Source organism: Nycticebus coucang, chromosome 2, assembly GCF_027406575.1.
Source record: "Nycticebus coucang isolate mNycCou1 chromosome 2, mNycCou1.pri, whole genome shotgun sequence".
In the NCBI taxonomy this organism is placed as follows: Eukaryota; Metazoa; Chordata; class Mammalia; order Primates; family Lorisidae; genus Nycticebus; species Nycticebus coucang.
In genome coordinates, this window is record NC_069781.1 from 165,914,775 (window position 1) to 165,933,639 (window position 18,865).

Consider the following 18,865-nt stretch of genomic DNA (forward strand, 5'->3'; position numbering starts at 1 on the left):
TGTAGTCCCAGCTACTTGGGAGGCTGAGGCAAGAGAATGGTTTAAGCTCAAGAGTTTGAGATTGCTGTGAGCTGTGACATCATGGCACTCTACCAAGGGTGACAAAGTGAGACTCTGTCTCAAAAAAAAAAAAAGGGCAGCACCTGTGGCTCAGTGAGTAGGGCGCTGACCCCATATACCGAGGGTGGTGGGTTCAAACCCGGCCCTGGCCAAACTGCAACAAAAAAATAGCCGGGCGTTGTGGCGGGTGCCTGTAGTCCCAACTACTCGGGAGGCTGAGGCAAGAGAATCGTCTAAGCCTAAGAGCTGAAAGTTACCGTGAGCTGTGATGCCACGGCATTCTACCGAGGGCAATAAAGTGAGACACTGTCTCTATAAAATAAAAAAAATTCCTCCTTTGATCCCATGTCCTTCTACACTTATCCTCAAATTTCTGTCCCCTTTACAACACTTCTCTCAAGTTGCCTATATGTATTGTCTTTATTTTCTCATTTTCCCAGACATTCCTCAACACATTTTATCAGGTTCACATCCTTGATTTACCCACATAAATAAAGCCAAGGTCAGCCAGTGGTATTCTCTAGTGACCTCCAAGGTAACCAATCCAATAGCCATGTTTCTGGGCCAAGCTTACCAGACCTTTCAGCAGCAGTAGGCACAGATAATGTCCCTCCCCCCACCTGAAACTTTAAGACAGAGTCTCACTCTATCACCCCGGGTAGAGTACTGTGGCATCATGGCTCACAGCAACCTCAAACTCTTGGCTTCAGCAATCTTCTTGCTTCAGCCCACATAGTAGCTGAGACTACTGGTGCCAGCCCCAAGCCCAGCTAATATTTCTATTTTTAGTAGAGACAGGTCTCACTCTTGCTCAGGCGGGTCGTCTCCAGCGATCCACGCACTTGGTCTCCCTCCTAGATTGCTGGGATTACCTGTGTGTAACACCACCCTCGTCTAACCTTTATCTTGCATCTCACAACTCAACACTTTTGATTTTCTTGTTTTCCTGGATGCTCCCTCCCAGCCTCCTACTCCATCACTCTCTCTCTCAATTTTGGAGTGTCCCAGGATTTGGCCCCGGAATTTCTCTTCACTCTTTCCTCCAAGCCAAAGATCATAAACTGACAGCCCACATATGTGGTTTAATCACCTCATGAAGTTAGAAAACAAATGATTTAGTTGCAGACATCAATTTTTTTACATTTAAACAATACAGATTTCTGGTTCCTTTAAGGAAAAAAACAGTATCTGTCAATACTGGGCCAGCATACTCATAAGGGCACAATCAGCTGGGTGGAGCAGAAGCTGCTTCCTTGACGCTGGGTCCGTTTGTTATCTGCGATATACGAGTGTTGAGAATACTGTTCTGAGTCATATTTCCATAAGTACTAAAAGACTCCCTTCCCCTGACCACCAGAACACCTAGCAGTCAGTTCTTGGTCAACTTTACCGCTGGTTGGGTAGAGTTCGCTGGCGCCTCCAGGGGAGGAGGCGCTGAAGGACTCCACCCACAGAGAACTTAGCTCTCCGTCAAAAACAAGACATGCACGTCGTAAGTACAGTCACACTGCACCAAATTCATAAAGTCTTTTCGGCAAGAGACGACTGCTGTGGTCGTCTAAAAGCATCAAGTCTGGTACTTCACTGCCTCTCCCGGCTGAGGTGGCCTGGGGACACCAAGAGGAGACCCTCTTCGAGGATGGAAAGATCACCGAAAGCCGCTGAACAAGGACAGACTTTCTCGTCGTCGCTCACAGGTGCTGAATTGTATCTGAGGAGTTGGGATCGCGCGGGGACTGGCAGTGCCTTACTCGGTGGCGGGCAGCTGTGCGGCGTTTGGAGGGCGGGTCTGGCCCAGCTGGGCGGAGACTGGGCGGGGCCCAGGAGCGTCCTCAGTTCCACGGTCTGGCCCCGCGCGCGCTTGCTCCAGCTATCCCCACTCCCCCAACCCTTGATGGGTTCAGGAGGCCCGAGACAGCAGCTAGGGAACCAGGTCAAGCGGGCGAGGACGCAAGACTGCCCAATGGCAGAAGCCTCCGCCCAGGAAGCCCCACCCAACGAGGGCGCGGACGCACCGGCGCCCGCAAGGCCCACGCGCGACCGGGCGAGGGCGCGGGAGGGCGCGTGCGGCGTGACGACGCGACTCGCGGCGCGTCCCGTGACGCCATCGCGCCCGCTTTTGAAAGTTGGCGCCCGGGGCCGCCTCCCATGCTGCCCCGCGCCAACCCCTCCCCTCACCTTTCCTCCCCCGCCCTCCGCTCGCCGCCCGGCCAGCCCCCCCCACAACCCGTCCCTTCCCTTATCAGCACCCGCGGCCCCGGCAGCGCCGACGCAGGCGCACTGCACGGCGCCGCCGCCATTTTGTGTCCGAGCCTGTGGAGCGATTAAACCGTGCGCGGAGCTGCTTCTTTGGCGGCAGCGGCGACGGCGGTAGCCGGTGCGGGCGCGCAGAGCTGGCTGGGGACGCCGGGTGGCCGGAGCGGTGGAGCGGCGGCGGAGCGGACGCTGCGGGGGGTGTGGCGCGGAGGTAAGGGGGCCCAGGGTGGAGGAGGTTTCGCGGGCCGCCTCTAGGTGTCACGATGGGGCCGCTCCGGTCGGCGCTGGCTGCAGCCCGGCGCCAGCGCCGCCGCCGGGGGGTGTTTGTCTCCCTCTACCGTCCCTGCTGCGGCGCGGCCGCCGCCATTGCCCGTCGCCGCCGTGGCCCGGCCGTCCCCCCACCCCCACCCCCGCCTTCTAAGCCTCCCTCTTGGCGGCGCGCTAGGCCTCGGGCGGCGGCGGCGACAGAGGCCCGCGCGCCCGGCGACTCCATTTTCCTTCCTTTGTCTCTGCCCTCGAGGCTAGCTCTTGGCCGGGCCGATCGCCCAGCCGCGGCCCGCCCTCTGCCCTCCGCCCCTCCCGCGGCGGGTGGCCCAGCCTAGGCGCTATCTCCGCGCCCGGGCTTTGGCTACCGCCTAGCTCAAGGATCCAAATCTACTGCCGAAGCACGCGAACCCGGGTCTCGGTTCCGTATGGGTGTCGGGCCCTGGTCGACGCATCTCGGGCTGCCCCTCCTCCAATTCTCCCGGTCCCCGGAACCTACCCGGCCGCTCTGTGAGCTTCCCCAGCTGCTCAGCAGTCGCTCCCAGTCCGCACCTCGCCGCCGCTGGTCTTCGTCTCCGCGGAGTGGCGCAGGCGGCGCTGCTGCGGCTGCGAACAGAGGGACCCTAGAGCTGCCGAGAGCTCCCTCTGCAAGGCTGGCTGAGCTGCTCGCACCTCTACGCCGCCTGAGCGGGCGGGGGGACGCGCGCTCGCCGCCCCCGCTGCGCCCCTAAAGTCGCGCTCCGGCTCCTTGCCCGACCCTAACCGTGCGGGGCCCCCCCCACCAGGGGCGGAAAAGACTGGAGTTCCGTACCAAATAGTTTTTCTCCAGCTATGCTCAGATTTACCAGCCCATTGGAGCGATAGCAGCCTAACTTCTGTACAGAGATCTCAAAGGGACCGAAAGTTAATTTCACTCCGATCCCAAGTGACGTGACAAATTACTGAATTCGGCAGTATGGGCTAAGTTCGTTCAGGTGACCCTTGATTTCTCCCTTCCCACCCACGCTTTCAAGTGTCCTGACGGAAACTTAGTACTACACCTCTTAGTACCTGATGCTCTAGTCGAAAGCAGTTCTGCCCTGGGATTGTGCAACCCGATCTAAAGCGCCAGTACGGGAGAATGAATTTATTCTTGACTCGATTGGTAATTTGCCCATATGCTGAAATATGAGGGTTGATGTTGTAATTGAATCCTGGGTCACTTGCTGCAGATGGTTTATAAATATCCACGCCTAATGTAACTACTCTTTAGTAGCTGATTTTCTGTAGTCCTGAGTTCAGCATTAAATAAACGTTCACATGTGTAAACTCTTCACACTTTGTGATTTTAAATCTGTTGGGAACGTTTAAATCCCATAGCTGCATAGGTGGAGGAGGACATTAAACAGGGCATATATTTAAATTTACTCTGTCCTTAAGTCTTCTTTCATCGTTAAAAAGATTCCTGTTGAATTGCTGGAGTCTTCTCTTTTTGGTTTTTCCTTAAATATTCTAGTACCTTAATATAGTACTGTGCAGCAGTTGATGTATCAGTTTGGGTTGCTTTGGGGAGAAGAAAGTGTGGATTAACCTTCCTTTTTTTAGGCAGGAAAGCTATGTTAAATTTATGAGGAAATTAAAAACAGCCTGGTGCTATACCAAGTTGTCTGGTCCACTGTATATACTCTCAATCTGTGGGTCCTTGTGGCATCTGCCTCCATAGGCAAGTCTTCCAATATCCTTTTTTGTTGTTGTTGGAGATAGTCTCACTTTGTCACCCCTGGTAGAGTGCCGTGGTGTCACAGCTCACAGCACCTCAAACTCTTGGGCTCAGATGATTCTCTTGCCTCCGCCTCCCAAGTAGCTAGAACTACAGGCATCTGCCACAATGCCTGGCTATTTTTAGAGACAGGGTCTTGCTCTGGCTCAGGCTGGTCTCCAACCTGTGAGCTCATGCAGTCCATCCACCTCGCCATCCCAGAGTGCTAGGATTACAGGAGTGAGCTACCACATCCGACCACAACATCTTTTCCTTTCTTTTTTTTTTGAGACAGAGTCTCAAGCTGTCCCCCTAGGTAGAGTGCTGTGGCATCATAGCTCACGGCAACCTCCAACTGTTCTGCTTAAGAGATCCTCTTGCCTCAGTTTTTCTATTTTTAGTAGAGACAGGGTCTTACTAAAGGCTGGTCTCAAACTCCTGAGCTCAAGCAATCTACCCACCTCAGCCTCCCAGAGTGCTAGCACAGCATCTCTTTTTTGAACCCCACAAAATGTTCCTGTTCCCTCTCTTCTCCATGAAATTATACCAAATAAATACCCATAGTGTTGATGTAGTGTTGGGCTTGGAAATAGAACCACCTCTAGTTATCTATTAGTCCATTTGTGTAATTTGTTGCATTTTTTGTGTGTGATTTCAGTTTTCCTTTTGAAATTGTGGTTAAGTTGGCATATTTTATTTATTAAAATAAGCTCTATGAAAGTTAAAAACTAAAATGGACAAGGTTTATAATTGAGGCAGGAGTAAAGCTTGTTTTCTCAGGTTAGCACAGGGCTTCACAGACCATGTTTTGCTTCAGTTGTTCTATAGGCAGGTATCAGCTTCTTGCCTTATTCATTATTTATGGTGTTTTAATGATACAGACTTTGTCCACATAGCTGCTATCCTTTGAGATTCCTGTATTCCAGGATTGTACCTGTTTTTAGTTTTTTGGTTAGAAAACCAGATCTACGGAGAGAATAAATTGAGGGTGAATAGGTACATCAAAGTAACCCAAAAGACCTACTTATTTAAGTCTGTAGTATGAGGAAGATTAAAATAGGAATGTTTGCCTACAAAAAAAATTACTGCTTATTTAAGAATAGTTGTGAACTGGGGCGGGGCCTGTGGCTCAAAGGGGTAGGGCACAAGCCCCATATGCTGGAGGTGGCAGGTTCAAACCCAGCCCTGGCCAAAAAAAAAAAAGAATAGTTGTGAACTACTCTTTTCAGCCTACATAAGAAAATATAGGGCTCAGAGCCCATAGCTGAGTGATTAGGGTGTTGGCCACATGCACTGGGGCTGGTGGGTTCAAACCAGCCAGGGCCTGCTAAGCAACAATGACAGTAACAACAACAACAAAAAATAGCAGTGTGTTGTGGTGGGTGCCTATAGTTCCAGGTAGTTGGGAGGCTAAGGGAAGAGAATCGCTTAAGCCCAAGTGTTTGAGGGTGCTGTGAGCTATGAAGCACTATACTGAGGGTGGCATAGTGAGACTCTGTTTCAAAAAAAAAAAAAAGGAAAGAAAATATAGGAGGTGTAAAAATTAATCCTTAAAATGCATTCAAATTCTAAGAGCTTTAGGATTTTGTTTTAAGGGACACACAAAAATGAGGGCACCCACATGGAATTTCTCTGAGTGGCTTGGGTTGTTCCTTGGCAGAGACCACCTGTGGCTGACTAAGGCCCTGGGGAGAAGTCCTGTGGCACAGCCACTACATAGTAGTGCCTGCTGGCAGAAAGTCACCTCTGGAGATTGTTTTTCTGCTTCAAGGATGCTGCTGGCATCATAGCTCTCCACATCATCTCTTTTATAGACTTTTTTTTTTTTTTTTTTTTTTTGAGACAAAGTCTCATTATGTCACCCTTGGTAGAGTGCTGTGGCATCACAGCTCACAGCAACCTCAAACTCTTGGGTTTGAGTGATTATCTTACCTCAGCCTCCCAAATAGCTGGGACTGTAGACGCCTGCCACACACCTGGCTATTTTTTTTGTTGCAGTTGTCATTGCTGTTTAGCAGGCCCTGGCTGGGTTCAAACCCACTAGCCTCAGGGGAATCTGGCTGGCACCCTAACCACTGAACTATGGGCACTAAGCCAATATAGACTTTTTTTTTAGACCAGAGTATCTACCTTTTTTACCTGTCTTGGCATCATATGACTTCAGGCTGTTTTGCCAAAAATTAGGTCCATCTTCAAACAGCTAAGATTTGTTATAATTTAGGACTTTGAAAAAGGACATACAGATTTAGAAAGAACGATAATGACAAATATTTTATTTATGTATTTATTTATAATTTTGTGACAGAGTCTCACTATGTCACTCTCGGTAGAGTACCATGGCATCACAGCTCATGGCAACCTCAAACTCTTGGGCTTAAGCAATTCTCTTGCCTCAACCTCCGGAGTGGTGGGACTACAGGTGCCTGCCACAACGCCCGGCTATTCTTTGGTTGCAGTTGTCATCGTTTAGCGGGCCCAGGCTGAGCTTGAACCCTCCAGCTTCGGTGTATGTGGCCGGTACCCTATTCACTGAGCTACAGGTACTGAGCCAATAATGTCAAATATTATACAACTTCAGTTCTCGGTTGGGTATGTGGATGTGTCGGACTACATTTGTTTTTTAAAATACTTATTTACGTATTTATTGACAGGGTCTGGCTTTGTTGCCCAGCCTGGAGTGCAGTGATATGATCATAGCTTGCTGTAACCCCAGACTCCTCAAGGCTCAGGCTTTCCCCCTGTTTCAGCCTCAAAAGTAGCTAGAACTTGAGGTGGGCACTACCATGCCCAGCTTTTTTTTTTCCCCCCTTAGAGATGGAGTCCCACTTTGTTGCCCAGGCAGTCTCTAACTCATGGTCTCCAGTGAACCCTCTGGCTCACATTCAGCTTTTTAAACATCCCTAAACTTTCTCTAATCATTATCTTTATATCTTCCTTGTGAATATCATTGTGCATTTTTTTTTTTTGTGATTCAGTATTTGAGTGTAAAGTTCTGACCTTGCATATAGATTAACATATAGCCCCAGGGTAAGGATACATTTTTTTCCCACACTTTATTCATTTTTGGTCACTCTTTTTTTTTTTTTTTTTTTTTCCGTGGAGACAGAGTCTCACTTTATTGCCCTTGGTAGAGTGCCGTGGCATCACACACCTCACAGCAATCTTCCAACTCCTGGGCTTAGGCCATTCTCTTGCCTCAGCCTCCCAAGTAGCTGGGACTACAGGCGCCCACCACAATGCCTAGCTATATTTTGTTGCAGTTTGGCCGGGGCTGGGTTTGAACCCAACACTCGGTACATGGGGCCGGTACCCTGCTCGCTGAGCCACAGGCGCTGCCCAGGTCCCTCTTCCTTTTTCAGTGGCATGAAATTTCATTCCCTTTGAGGCTTGCTAGTGATATTATAGGGACTAAGTACACTAATCCTCTATTTGTGTTATAAATTGCCTCTTAACATAGGAGACTTTTTGTAAGTTTTATTGAAGAAAATACTGTGTCAGCTTATTTTTGTGGACTTTAGTTCACGAGGAAATGGGTTTCCTCTTAGACGTAGCTCATATGCTAAATTTTCTGGCAACTTTTTTTTTTTTTTGAGACAGTCTTACTATGTCATCTTTGGTAGAGTGGCGTGGTGTCACAGCTGACAGCAACCTCAAAGTCTTTGGGTTTAAGCAGTTCTCTTCCCTCAACCTCCCAAGTAGCTGGAACCACAGGTGCCACCATAATGCCTGGCTATTTTTTGGTTGTAGTTGTCATTGATGTTTAGCTGGCCCTGGCCAGGTTTCAACCCACCATCCTTGGTGCATGTGGTTGGTGCTGCAACCACTGTGCTACGTGTGCCGCCTGGGAAACTTAATTCAAATTTAGTTCTTTCAGTTAGGAGTTTCTTTTTTTCTATAGAGACAAGTTCCACTCTACCATTGCTTGAAGCTTGACAGCTCATTTTGTAATTTAGGGAGAAAAATGTCAGCTGACAAGGTATTCTATTATTTGACTAAAAAAGATATTTCATTGCTGTCCTTGTAGGATTTTGAAAGGGCAATGAAAGATTCCCTCATAGTTATCTTATTAAACTGAAAAGTATAGTCTTAGGAATTTCTTTTAACTAAATCAAAAAGACTACTACTTGCTGAAGATAAGGAAATAAGCTGGTAAAAGGGTTAGGGCTATTACTGCACTTACAAAAATTAATTTTTTGGTAGTTTGAATACATGTGCTGTTATTTGGTTGCAAGATTGTAACAGAGTGCAATTTTGATACTCAACAAACCTTTACATACTCAGCAAATGTCTAAAAAAAATAAGTGAATGTTTTGTAATTGGCTTGATGAACATTTATGGAATAGTTCAGTTAGTGACATGATGTATTAATAGGTTTTTTGTTTCATTCCTAATTTTATTAGTCTTCAGTTTGCCCTCATTTTATTTTTCATACTGTATGTGCATTTGTGTGAGTTTAATGTTTCATAAAATGATTTATGCTTCTCTTTCAGAATGATCACAGACCTGGAGCCAAAGAACAAGATGCACTAGTGGACAGATTGCTAACCAGGGGCTTGAGAGCTGGCTTCTGTTTTCCCTCCTCAAACTGACTTTGCAGCCACGGGGAGGTAAGTGCTGTTTCCATTTCTTGGTCTTAAATGAGAGTAATACAACTCTACTAGGATTGGAGATTTGCTGGATAATTCTTGAGTATAGCAGATTCAGGACATTAGGTGATTGAGAGTATACAGCCTTTATAATCAGTGTCCTGGGTTTGAAACTATATTACCACATTTTAGCTGGGAGATGCTGGGCAAGTTACTTAACCTGTCTATTCCTACAGTCTCCTTATTTGTGAGAGAATAATAATGTCAATCTCAGGGGCTGTTTTCTAGAGTAAATAGGAGTGCATATGAAGCATAAAGTACTTAACTAATTCTAAGTATGTACACAGGAATACTCTAGGAAATGGTGGCTGCTTTTCAGTAGACACCCTTGGAATATATATTTTGATTATTAGAGAATGACCTGAAAAGTCCATGGCCTATGGCAGTTTGTAATTTTGATGAGAAACAGATGGAATCCTGTTCTTGGGGAAGCTGTTATCCTGGATACAAATTGTCCTAATTAACTTGAGTTAGCTTAGCTGATGGCCCATATTTGTATCAGATTGCGATAGTCATTATCAATTTACTTTAGCCTATAATTTCTGCAATAAAATATAATAGACATTATGTGGAACTTGGAACAGGCTTTTTATAAACATTAGGGTCTGCTATGCTTTGGGATTTTGTAAACAACAAAGTAGGGTTCTAATATAAAAATTATTTCTTCTCATTCTGTCAGAAAGCACATCTTTTTTTTTTTTTTTTTTTTTTCTTGTAGAGACAGAGTCTCACTGTACCGCCCTCGGGTAGAGTGCCGTGGCATCACACAGCTCACAGCAACCTCTAACTCTTGGGCTTCCGCAATTCTCTTGCCTCAGCCTCCCAAGCAGCTGGGACTACAGGCGCCCGCCACAACGCCCGGCTATTTTTTTGTTGCAGTTTAGCCGGGGCTGGGTTTGAACCCGCCACCCTCAGCATATGGGGCCGGCGCCCTACTCACTGAGCCACAGGCGCCGCCCAGAAAGCACATCTTTTTTATACCGTAGAAAAATCTGAAGATAATTTAATTGTACTTGTGTAATGGCTAAAAGGAGTGTAGTGGTAGAAATTTATAAATGCCAAGATTAGATAAGTTTATCTGAATGAATCATGTAAGTGAATAAGATTTTTCTTGTAAGCTGTGCCTGGAGCAGCTATAGAGGAGGAGGGAATAGGAATGAAAGCTCTGCTATTCTTCAAAGCGTCATTTTCCAAATGGGCCAAAGTGGTATCTTTCCTTTTTTTTTTTTTTTTGAGACAGAGTTTTACTATGTCACCATGGATAGTGTGCTCTGGTGTGACAGCTCATAGCAACCTCAAACTTTTGAATTTAAGTGATTCTCTTGCCTCAGCCTCCCAAGTAGCTGGGACTACAGGTGCCCACCAAAACACCTGGCTATTTTGTTGTTGTTGTTGTTTAGCAGGCCCGGGTTCAAATCTGCCAGCGCCCTAACCACTGAGCAACAGGTGCCAAGCCCCAACGTGGTATCTTGCTAGATGGGAAGGACAAGGGCTGTGTGGTAGTATTCTGTCTCTCCAGAAATAACCTGCTCCCTGCAGGGTCTTTTAGGAGTGTTGACATTGAGTGTATACTAATAAGCTGCTGAAAAAGGAAACAATACTGATATGAAAAACTGTTCTGATATCTAGCTATGAGAATTTAGCAAATGGGTTTATAGGAACATGTTGATCACATAAAGTATTATGGCTAGCTTAATTGTTTATATCCCTGTTTCTCAAAATGGGATATGCATACTTCTGAGTGTACAAGGTGATAAGGATTTCGGAGTACTTGGAGTCACAAAATAAATATGACCCATCTTGGAGCTTTAATTATGCTCACTGATAGGCCAGTGAGTAAAGTAATTTAACTGATAAGTAATTAAAAACATTGTTACATTAAAACAAATCCACATTTTTGGAACAGAATATAAACTGTAAAACCAGCTAGGATGACACAGTTTTTCTTTTCTTTCTTTCTTTCTTTCTTTATTTTATTGAAAAAGAGTTTCACTTTGTCACCCTTGGTAGAGTGCTGTGGCGTCATAGCTCACAGCAACCTCCAACTCTTGGACTCAAGTGATTCTCTTGCCTCAGCTTCCCTAGTAGCTGGGACTACAGGCACCCACCACAACACCTGGCTATTTTGTTGTTGTTGTTGTTCAGCAGGCCCAGGCTGGGTTTGAACCTACCAGCCCTGGAGCATGTGGCTGGTGCCCTAACCACTGAGCTGTGGGTGCCCAGCCATAACACAGGTTTTCAACAAAATGAGGCATGAGTGCCTAGGAGAAGGAAGTGCTCTTTATATAGGTACTATAGTAAAAACATTCGAAAATCAGTACTTTTGAGCTATAGAATAGCTCTACTGTCCACCTCCTTACTTTGTCCCTGTTGTATTTTACTGTGGAATTTAGAGGTTAGATTATATTAAATGGTGCTTGCTTGCATGCATATTGCAGTACATGCCTGACATGCACAAGACAGCTTGATGGGCAATTTTAGATATCTGAACCAAGCCAGAAATATTGTCATCAAAACTATTCCAGTGATTATGAGGGTTATAATTTAAAAGAAAAGAGGAAGCAATGAGAAAAATTGGGTCTAAAACTATATAATAAATTTTATTAAACAGAACTTTGGAAACAGATATATTGATTAAAGCATAATTAACTATTTATACTGATTCTGTTAACCCTCTCCTTCTCCTTCCCTGAATTTAAATTGTTAAGTACTCAGAGTCATAAAATGGCTGAATCCTAAGCTGGACTTTGTGGTTCCTAAGATAATTCTTCAAAAGCAATTACTCTTAACTTTTCTTTTTTTTCAATTGAGACAGTCTCACTCTGTTGCATCAGCCTAGCTTGCAGCAACCTCAAACTCCTGGATTCAGGCGGTCCTCCTGCCTCAGCCTCCTAAGTAGCTGGGACTACATGCACCTGCCATAATGCCTGGCTACATTTTCCTATTTTCAATAGAGATGGGGTCTCACTCTTGCTCAGGCTGGTCTCGAACTCCTAAACTCAAGCAGGCCTTCCTCCTTGGTCTCCCAGAGTGCTAGGATTACAGGTATGAGCCACTGTGCCTGTCCCCTCATTCTATACTTTAAATACTTGCCTTTCTACTTTTTGCCAGGCACTGCGCTAAGTACTAGGATTTCAAAGATAAATAAGAAAAGGATTCTTTTCCTGAGGGTCTTAGACTTACAGGGTAAGAAACCTGTAAATAAGTGTTGTTGGTGCTCTGATAAAAGTGTGTTCAGAGTGCAGAGAGGGATGGTAAGTTACAAGAATTGATGAAGGATAATTGGGAAAGGCTTTGTAAAGAAAAGACTCATTAGGTGTAACAGATAACAAAGAAGCATAAAATTTTATTTTAATCATATTAGTTGTCATTGTTTGGCAGGGCCCCAGGCTGGATTCGAACCTGCCAGCTCTGGTGTATGTGGCTGGTGCTCTAGCTGCTGAGCTATGGGCACTGAGCCTATTTTAATCATATTAGGGCATCAAAGCCTGGCCATGCAGTTTAATAGCTATTTGGCCTTGGACAAGTCCATTAGAGGTGAATTCTTTGGGTTTCCCTTTTCTCATTTGTAAAATACATAGGCTTGTGGCAGGTAAATGAAGAATTGTTTGGTTGGGAGGGGGTGGGATATGTGTTTGTAACCTTAATGTGCTGTATGGAGGTAAAGTAGTAATTGTAGACTTTAGCAGTAGTTGGTCATTGTATATATTTAACTGAACAGTGATGACCACCACACAGTATAAAAGTTAGAACTAAATTGAAATATTTAGGATGAGGAAAGTGGATAGATTTATCACAAAATCTACTGAGCATTAGAGAAATGGGTAACAAACAAGGTCATATCCCATTTTGGAAGTGATATACAATAACCCATAAAAAGATGATAGGGAAGACTGTACTAACCAGAAAATGCTTATGAGAAAGGTTTTTTTTTTTTGGCCAGGGCCGGGTTTGAACCCACCACCTCCGTTATACAGGGCTGGCGCCCTACTCCTTTGAGCCATAGGCACCATCCTATGAGAAAGGTTTCTTAAAAGCATGGTACTGACTGGTCTGAAGGTAGTTATCACAAAGGTAGTTTACAGTTAGTTACAGATTGAACTCCTTGTTCTACTCCTTTTCCCTTCTTACTATTGCACTTGACTAGGTTTTAAAAACAGGGGCTGCGCCTGTGGCTCAACAGAGTAGGGTGCCGGCCCCATATGCCGGAGGTGGCGGGTTCAAACCCAACCCCAGCCAAAAAAAAATCCTGCAAAATAAATAAATAAATAAAAACAAGTAGTACTGAAAAATAAATTATTATGGAACAAAAGTAATGAAATGCCAGGTCAGGTATAGTGGCTCATGTCTGTAAACCCAACACTTTGGGAGGCCAAGACAAGAGGACCACTCCTAGGAGTTCAAAGCCAGACTGGGCAACGTAACGAGATCCCATCTCTACAAAAAATAAAGGGGATGGGGAAGCTCAAACAAAAACCTGGCATGTAGCAGGAGCTCAGTAAGTAATTATTTAGATGAAAGAATGCTAGCGGTATGAGGGTGGTTTATTTGGGGTTACTTTTTGTTGGTTTTGTATAATTTGTATAACTTTTATGATGCAAATAAATTGTGTTTCTTATGTTAGATAAGAGCAGAATTATCAAAATTGGCAATAGCAATATATACAGCAGGGGACTGGTTAAATTATGGTTCATATGATAGAATGCCGTATAGCTTTTATGTATAATATATCGAAATGGAAGGATATTTAGACAAAGCACACAAAAAAATCAGATTACCAAATAGCATGTATAGTGTGATCTCAATTGAGAGTAAATATGTGTATAGTATATATATTGGAGGACCATGGATATAAATAAGTTTTTTTTAATATAAACAAGATTTTTCTTTTTTTTATTATACAGCTTTTAGCTGTATGGTTTTTTGTTTGTTTGTTTGTTTGTTTTTGTAGAGACAGAGTCTCACTTAATTGCCCTCAGTAGAGTGCCATGGCGTCGCACAGCTCATAGCAATCTCCAACTCCTGGGCTTTAGGCGATTCTCTTGCCTCAGCCTCCCAAATAGCTGGGACTACAGGTGCGCCACAACCCCTGGCTATTTTTTTATTGCAGTTTGGCCAGGCCGGGTTTGAACCCACCACCCTTGGTATATGGGGCTGGCACCCTACCCACTGAGCCACAGGTGCTGCCCTAAACAAGATTTTTCTTAAGACAGAGTCTAGAGTGCCATGGCATCAGCCTACCTCACAGCAACCTCAAACCCGTGGGGGGTTTGATCCATCAATTGATCCTCCTGCCTCAACCTCCTGAGTAGCTGAGAGGTGTTTTTTAGTAGAGATGGCTCATTTCGAACTCCTGAGTTTAAGCGATTCTCTTGCCTCGGCCTCCCAGAGTCACAGTGTGAGCCACTAGGCCAGCCAACAAGATTTATTTTATTTATTTATTTTTTTTAGAGACAGAGTCTCACTTTGTCACCCTGGGTGGAGTGCCATGGTGTCACAGCTCACAGCACTCTGCAGCTCTTGGGCTTAGGTGATTCTCTTGCCTCAGCCTCCTGAGTAGCTGGGACTACAGGTGCCCACCACAAGGCCCAGCTATTTTTAGAGACAAGGTCTTCCCTCTGATTCAGGTTGGTCTGGAACTCGTGAGCTCAAGTGATCCACCTGCTTCGGCCTCCCAGAGTGCTGGGAATATAGGTGTGAGCCACCACACCCAGCCCACAACATTTAGACTTCTTAAGTGGCAGTGAACCCTGCTGGAGCTCTGGCAGACGTGCAGCTGGGAAGAGAGACAGGCAGGACTAGGGTACTGTATCTGCTTAAGTGTTGGAGGGCACTGAGGTTGCAGAGGCAATCCTTTTTTTTTTTTTTGCAGAGACAGAGTCTCACTGTACTGCCCTCGGGTAGAGTGCCGTGGCGTCACACGGCTCACAGCAACCTCTAACTCTTGGGCTTACCCGATTCTCTTGCCTCAGCCTCCCGAGCAGCTGGGACTATAGGCGCCCGCCACAACGCCCGGCTATTTTTTTGTTGCAGTTTGGCCAGGGCTGGGTTTGAACCCACCACCCTCTGCATATGGGGCCGGCGCCCTACTCTCTGAGCCACAGGCACCGCCCGCAGAGGCAATTCTTAACAATTTTTCTCACTTAAATTTGGTCTTGAATTTTTTGTAACTTTTAAAAATATCATCTAAGTATCATTTAGTTTCATTCTTTGGAGAGTCTGATAATTACAGAATTACATTTAAACCTTAAAAAACCCTTTTACTTTCTTTGCCCAGGAGTAAAGACGTTTGGTAGGTTGACTTTTGGGCTTTTTCCAAAAGTCTAGCTCACAGCAACCTCAAACTCTTGGGGTCAAGGGATTCTCTTACCTCAGCCTGCCAAGTAGCTAGAACTACAGGTGCCCACCACAAGGCCTGGCCTTCCAAAGGTTTTTTATGTTTTTATTAACTGGCATGTACATATACTTTTTTTTTGAGAGACAGAGTCTCAAGCTGTTGCTCTGGGTAGAGTGCTGTGGCATCATAGCTCACAGCAACCTCCAACTCGGGCTCAAATAATCCTCTGGCCTCAGTTTTTCTATTTTTTTTTTTTTTTTAGTAGCAACGGGGTCTTGATTTTGCTCAGGCTGGTCTCGAACTTGTAAGCTCAAGCAATCCACCCCCCTCGGCCTCCCAGAGGTGCTAGAATTAGAGGTGTGAGCCACCTTGCCAGACTCATATACTACCATTTTTAAAACAAAATATAATGGTGCTGGGCAGCGCCTATGGCTCAGTGAGTAGTGGCAGGTTCAAACCCAGTCCCAGCCAAACTGCAACAGAAAATAGCCAGGTGGTTGTGGTGGGCACCTGTAGTCCCAGCTACTTGGGAGGCTAAGGCAAGAGACTCGCCTAACCCCAGGAGTTGGAGGTTGCTGTGAGCTGTGACTCCACCGCACTCTACCGAGGGCGACAAAATGAGACTCTTGTCTCTAAAAAAAGTAAAAAAATATAATGGTGTTATGCGGACTAACTACATTTAATATGAGCACATGTAGTCAAATCTAACTGACTACAGAAATACGTATATATTTATATGTATTTATAGCACATAGGGAAAATACTTCAAACAATATAAAGTGTTAATAATGAAAATACTTTTTCCTTCTTCTGATCTCTCATTTTTCTTCTCCAGAAGTAGTAAATACTATCAATTTTTCATACATTGTATCCATCCAGAGAAAATGCTATGCATACACAAATATATGTGTGTTCTTTTCTTTTCTTTTTTTTGAGATAAAGTCTCACTCTGTGGCCCTAGGTAGAAGTTGCTGTGAGCTAGAGTGCCATCATAGCTCACAGCAACTTCCAACTCTTGGGCTCAAGTGATTTTCTTGCCTCAGTTTTTGTTATTTTTATTTTTATTATTATTATTATTTTTTGAGACAGACTCTCACTGTGTTGTCCTAGGTAGAGTGCTGTGGCATCACAGCTCACAGCAACCTCCATTTCTTGGGCTTAAGTGATTCTCTTGCTTCAGCTTCCCAAGTAGCTGTGACTACAGGCACCCACCACAAAACCCAGCTGCTTTTCATTGCAGTTGTCATTGCTGTTTAGCTGACCCAGGCTGGTTCAAACCTGCCAGCCAGGGTGTATGTGGCTGGCACCCTACCCACTGAACTACAGGCTCTACCTTATTTTTTTTAATTAAGTTGGATTCCTATTCTATATCCTCCTTTTGTAACCTTTTTTTTTTCAAGTTATACAAAGATCTGACAAAATTAAGTTCCCCAACTTAAAATGTGCTACATACCTCAGTGTTGAATGTCACTATGGTCACCTTCAAAGTACTTAACTTAAGAAGCTATGCATTGAAACCAGTGCCTAGTCCACCCTTGAGAGGAATTTTGTAACTCTTTCTGGAATGACCATCAGAGCTGTCATCGTGTAAAGGTCTGACAGTTGAGTTTGCAAACTTGCCCTGCGAGTTTACTGTTACGGCACTGTACAGACAACTTGGTAAAGTTTCATAACCTTAGTATATCAGTGTTTCACAGATGTGTTCCTTTCCATGTTTGGTGGTGTTTTACTGAGTGGTGTTCTGTTTGTTTGTTTGTTTGTTTGTTTGTTTGTTTTTGAGACAGAGTCTCACTTTGTTGCCCTTGGTAGAGTGCTGTGGCTCACAGCAACCTCAAACTCCTGCCTCAGTTTCCCAAATAACTGAAGTGACAGGGACTTGCCGCAACACCAGGCTATTTTTAAAGATGGGGTCTCACAGTCTTGCTTAGGATGGTCTCCAGCTTCTGAGCTCAGGCAATCCACCCTCCTCAGCCTTCCAGAGTGCTAGGATTACAGGCATGGGCTCCTGCACCTGGCTGAGTGGTGTCCATTATTGTTGTTGTGTGTTTTTGTATGCCATACTATGACAGCTGTGATGGTCATTCCAGAAAAAGAGTTCTACAATTGTTTTGAAAGGTAGACTAGCGCTCTCTCCCCTCCTCTCCTCTCTCTTCTCTCTCTCTCTCTGTCTCAGTCTCTCCTCTCTCTCTCTCTCTCCCCCTCTCTTTTTCCTCTCTCTCTCTTTTCTCCCCTCTCTCTTCTTTTCTCTCCTCTTTGGTGCTGCTCTGCTGCATTCCTCCCTCACCAATAAAAATCTTTTGTACAAGCAAAAAAAAGAAAGGTAGACTAGCTACTGACATCAGTGCATAGCTTCCCAAGGGGAGTACCTCAGAGATGACCATAGCGATACTCAGTAATGAGGTACTATGCAGCATGTATTCTAGGATAAGTGCACAAATTGTCAGACCTCAGACATTTTCCCTGTTACATATCTTATGTTACTTCAGATTACTTGGGTGTTGAGTGGTATGCTTTTTAAGTGTGTGTGCACATTTTAGTTACTTTGGGGGACAGTAGTAGTTCCTTGCTTTTTTGGCCCTAGCTTTTTGCCTCTAATACTTCATTTCTGTCTATTCCTCATTTGAATTATTTCCAAAATAAGAGTAAATTAGACTGAATGTGGTTGCTCACCCTTATAATCCCAGCACTTGAGGGTGCTGAGAATTGCTTCTGCCCTGGAGTTTGAGGTTGCTGTGAGTTGTAATGATGCCACTACAACTGTACTCTAACCTAGGTGGCAGAGACTTTGTCTCCAAAAAATAAAAAGTGAATTGACTTTGAGAGCCAAGTTAATTATAAATTTAAGTGCATAAATTTTGTGAAGTCTGTCTTATCTATTCAGAAACCCTTTTGATCCTGTTCTTAAGTGTTTTCAGTGGTAGATATTTTCTGGATTAGTGACTGCTTTTGTTCTATTTTTCTTTTTATTACTCACCACTTTACTAATGAGGACAGGTTAGTGGCTTCTAGATGGGCATATGTCCTAGCTAGTGGTTAAATAGATTATCCTATCAAGCTATAAATGGTCTATACATTTTTCACACTGAAATTAAATACTCTGTTAATTTTAGGCAGAAGTAGATTATGGACATTTGCTTTCCCAATAAAGGAGGAAATACGGTCATAAAATGCCCTTGGTTGGTGAAGGCTTTTGAAAAAACAACATACATCTTTCTGTCACCTAGGCTATAGTGCAGTGGCATCAGCCTAGCTCACAGCAACCTCAAACTTCTGGGATCAAGTGATTCTCCTGCCTCAGTCTCCTGAGTAGCTGGGACTACAGGTGCCTGCCACAGTGCCCATCTAATTTTCTGTACTTGTTTTTTTTTGTTTTTTTTTTGGTTTTTGGCCAAAAAAAAGGTAGGTTTGAACCTACCACCTCTGGCATATGGGACCAGAGCCCTACTCCTTGAGCCACAGGCGCCGCCCTTTTTAGGAGAGACTGGGTCTTGTTCTTGCTCAAGCTGGTCTTGAACTCCTGAGCTCAACAGATCCTTCTGCCTCAGCCTTCCAGATGCTAGGATT

The 18,865-nt window shown here is 44.8% G+C and overlaps 1 protein-coding gene across 4 annotated transcripts in view; it reads left to right on the forward strand.

The window, feature by feature from the left end:
- Window positions 1–1,622: 1,622 nt before the first annotated feature.
- The window catches only part of CTCF (CCCTC-binding factor), a 68,189-nt gene continuing 50,946 nt past the window's right edge, over window positions 1,623–18,865 (forward strand). For 3 of the 4 annotated variants that reach the window (XM_053604035.1, XM_053604052.1, XM_053604059.1), the window contains exons 1-2: window positions 2,390–2,527; window positions 8,809–8,925. The gene's annotated coding sequence lies outside the window, so the exon portion shown is untranslated. Of the gene's footprint in view, window positions 1,758–2,389; window positions 2,528–8,808; window positions 8,926–18,865 lie in introns of those variants that run through there. The other variant, XM_053604043.1, reaches the window with a different exon arrangement.